The sequence below is a fragment of the Mustela nigripes genome, chromosome 5 (genome assembly GCF_022355385.1).
Source record: "Mustela nigripes isolate SB6536 chromosome 5, MUSNIG.SB6536, whole genome shotgun sequence".
Lineage (NCBI taxonomy): Eukaryota > Metazoa > Chordata > Mammalia > Carnivora > Mustelidae > Mustela > Mustela nigripes.
In genome coordinates, this window is record NC_081561.1 from 117336172 (window position 1) to 117340379 (window position 4208).

The 4208-nt window shown below is 31.4% G+C and overlaps 1 non-coding gene across 1 annotated transcript; it reads right to left on the reverse strand.

Annotated features, from left to right (window-relative positions):
• Positions 1 to 3160: 3160 nt before the first annotated feature.
• LOC132018827 (U6 spliceosomal RNA) lies at positions 3161 to 3267 on the reverse strand. The gene has a single exon (XR_009404609.1). It is a non-coding gene; the product is annotated as a U6 spliceosomal RNA (small nuclear RNA).
• Positions 3268 to 4208: the final 941 nt, after the last annotated feature.

The window sequence follows — 4208 nt, forward strand, 5'->3', positions numbered from 1 at the left end:
CTTTCTTTGGTAGGTGTTTGTTCAGGTCTTTGGCACATTTTAAAATCAGGTTGTTTGTCTTCTTATTGTTGAATTCTAAGGGCCATTTGTATATTTTGAACAACAATAGTCCTTTGTCAGAAATGTTAGCTTATCAATTCTTTCTTTCATGGATCATTCCTAGTGTTGTATCTGAAGTCATCACCATACCTGAGGTTATTAAGGTTTTCTTGTAGGAGTTTTATAGTTTTTAACTTTACATATAGGCCTATGATACAATTTGAGTTAATTTTTATAAAGGGTATAGGTCTATGTTTAGATTCAATTTTTTATATGTGGATTTCTACATATAAAATGGTTCCAGCACCATTGTTAAAAAGATTGTCTTTGCATCATGGTATTGCCTTTGCTCCTTTGTAAAGCTGACTATTCTTGTGTAGATCATATATATTAGAGGGCTCTTCACGTAGTGCCATTAATCTGTCTGTTCTTTCACTTGATAAAACACTGTATTGATTACTTTAAGCTTATGATAAGTTTTGAAGTTGGGTAGTGCCAGTCTTGGTTTTGATCTTTTCCTTCACTGTTGTATTGCCATTCTGGGTTATCTGTCCATAAAATTTAGAATTATTTTTGTTAATTTCCACCAAAAAAAACTTTCTGGGACTTTAACTGGAATTGTTGAATCTGTAGATCAAGTTAGAAAGAACTGACATCTTGCCAGCGGTCAGTCTTTGTGAACATGGAATATTAGCTCCATTATTTCATTACTTTGATTTCTTTCATCAGAGTTTTGTAGTTTTCAATATTTAGGTCTTATACAAATTCTGTTATACCTAGATATTTCATTTTAAGAAGTGCTAATGGAAATTACATTGTGTTTTCAATATCAAATTACACTTGTCCATTGTTGGTATAGAGGAAAGTAAATGACTTTGTTTAATTGGTCCAGATTTTCTACATTGAAATCATATCATCTGCAAAAGTACACAGTTTTATTTCAGCCTTCCCAATTAGCTTACCTTTCGTTTCCTTTTTTCATCTTATTACATTAACTAGTACTTCCAGTTCTGATGTGGAAAAGGAGTTTTGAGAAGGAACACATTGTCATATTTCTGATCTTAATGGGAAAGCTTTTAGTTTCTCACCAATAAATATTTTGATAGCTGTAAGGTTTTTTTATTTGTTTGGTTGGTTGGTTAATTTTTAGCTGTAGGTTTCTAGTAGGTATTATCATTTTGAAGAAACTTCCTTCTATTCCTAATTTACTAAGAGTAATCATGAATGCATATTGCACTTTGTCAAATACTTTTTCTGTATTGTTGATACTATCATGTGATTTTTCTTCTTTAGCTTGCTGATGGGATAGAATGCATTAATTGATTGTGGAATGTTGATCCAGGCATGCATGCCTGGGATAAATCCAACTTGGTTGTGGTGTATAATTCTTATACATTATTGGATTTGATTTGTCAATGTTTGCGAGGAATTTGTATCTGTGCTCATAAGTAATACAGTCTTGTGGTTTTCTTTTCTTGTAATGCCATTCTCTAGTTCTGGTATTAGAGTAATGCTGGACTCATAGAACCAGTTAGTAAGTATTCCCTTTGCTTCTATCTTCTAGAAGAAATTGTAGGGAATCAGTATAATTTATTTTTTTAAATTTTTGTAGAATTCGACAGTGAACATATCTGGACCTCGTGTTTTCTGTTTGGGAAGGTTATTTATTACAGATTCAATTTTTTTCAAGTAATTTAGGCCTGTTCACTTTGTTATTCTTGTGTGGGTTTTGGAAGATTATGCCTTTCAAACAATTGGTCCATTTCATTTAGGTTGTCCAATTGGGGGACATAGAGTTGTTCATAATACTCCTTTATTATCCTTTTAATGTGATGGGAGCAACAGTGATAACCCTCATTCCTTTCTGATACTAGTGATTTGTTTATCCTCTTTTCTTTTTTTTCCCTGGTTATCCTCACTAGATGTTATCCAAAATTAATTTATTGATTTTTTCAAAGAACCAGCTTTTGGTTTTATTGATTTTCTCCATTGATTTCTTCTTTTCAATTTCATTGATTCTTATTCTAATTTTTATTATTTCTTTTATTATTCTTACTTGGGAATTAATTTGCTCTTCTTTTTCTAGTTTCCTAAATTGGAATCTTAGATTATTAATTTTAGATCTTACTTCTTTTCTAATATATACATTCAATGCTATGATTCTCCCTCTAAATATTGTTTTCACTGCATCTTACAAATTTTGATAGACTGTATGTTCATGTTCATTTAGTTCTAAATATTTTGTAATTTCTCTGGATCTTTTTTGACCTGTGTGTTATTTAGAACTGTATTGTTTATTTACCACATATCTCGGGATTTGCTAGCTACTTTTCTGTTTACTGATGTCTAGTTTAATTCCCTTGTAGTATAAAAGGAGGCATTGTATGGTTTTTATTCTTTTAGAGTTGTTAAGTGTGCTTTATGACCCAGAATGTGGTATATTTTGGTGAATGATCCTTGTAAGTCTGAGAAGAATGTATAATCTGCTGCTGTTGGATGAATCAGTCTGGGCATGTCCATTGTATCCAACTGATTATGGGCACTGTTAAGTTCAGCTATATCCACACATATTTTCTGTCTGCTAGATCTGTCCATTTCTGGTAGGAGAGTGTTAAAGTCTACAGGTATGATAGAGGATCCTTTTATTTCTTCTTGAAATTCTATCTTTTGCATCATTATGTTGAGGCTTTCACATATTTTGATGCATGGATGGTAAGAATTATTATGTCTTTATTGTCGACCTCTTGTTAACATTATTTAATGTGTCTCTTTATCCCGGATAACACTTTTTCCTCTGAAATAAATTCTTTCTGAAATTATTTTGATTAGTGTTAGAATTGGTACATCTTTCTCCATTCATTTACTTAAATAGATATGTTTCTACATTGAAAATGGGTTTCCTATAGAAAACACATCATTGGATCTAGTTTTTTGATCCATTACAAAAATATTTTGTCCTTTAGTGGTTTAATTAGAACATTCAACTTTAAAGTGGTAATAGATACAGTTAGAATAATATCTACCATATTTTTTACTTTTTTAAAAATTTGCTGCCCTTATTCTTTCCTCCTATTTTTGTCTTCCACTCTTTGTCGGCCCATTAACGTTTTATTTATTTTTTTAAAATATGGAACGCTTCACGAATTTGTATGTCATCCTTGTGCAGAGGCCATCCTAATCGTCTCTGTATCATTTCAATTTTAGTGTATGTGCTGCTGAAGCTAGCACTGCCTTTTTTGTTTTTAAATGAACATTTGAAATGACCCATTTTCTTTCATTTTTAGGCAATCAGCTATACTTTTTTTTTTTTAACTTTTTTTGGTGATTCACCTGTAGTTTGCAGTATACATTTTCAAATAATCCAAGTCCACTCTCAAATGACACTACATCATATACAGTATGTATATATTGTGTGTATATACATACACACACACAGCTGACCCTTAAGCAACATAGATTTGAACTGCACGGGTCTGCTTATACTCGGTTTTTTACACTACAGTATTATAAATGTATTTTCTCTTATTATTTTCTTTCTTTCTTTCTTTCTTTCTTCTTTCTTTTTCTCTCTTTTGGAGTTTTTTTTTTTTTTTTTGTAATTTTATTTTATTTTTTTCAGTGTTCCAAGATTCATTGTTTATGCACCACACCCAGTGCTCCATGCAATATCTACCACTAAGCTCACCCAACCCCCCGCCCCCCCGCCCCTCCAAAACCTCGGGTTGTTTCTCAGAGTCCACAGTCTCTCTTATGATTTTCTTAATAGCACTTTGTTCTCTCTAGCTTACTTTACTATAAGAATGCAGTATATAACACATATAACTTGCAAAATGTATGTTAATTGACTATTTTTGTTAATGGTAAGGCTTCTAATCAATAGTAAGTTATTAGTAGTTAAGTTTTGAGGAGTCAAAAGTTATAGACAGATTTTTAAATGCATGGTGGTTGGTTCCTCTGACCCCGTGTCGGTCAAGTGTCAATATACACAATATATATAGTTATACACATGCACACACATGTATAGTATATATATTTAATAGATTGTTGCTATTATTATTTTGAACAAACTATTATCTGTTAAATCAATTAAGGACCTGAGAAATGAGATTTTTATTTTACTTTTGGTTATTCTTTCTCTGATGCTCTTCCTTTATGTTCTTTTTTTAAGT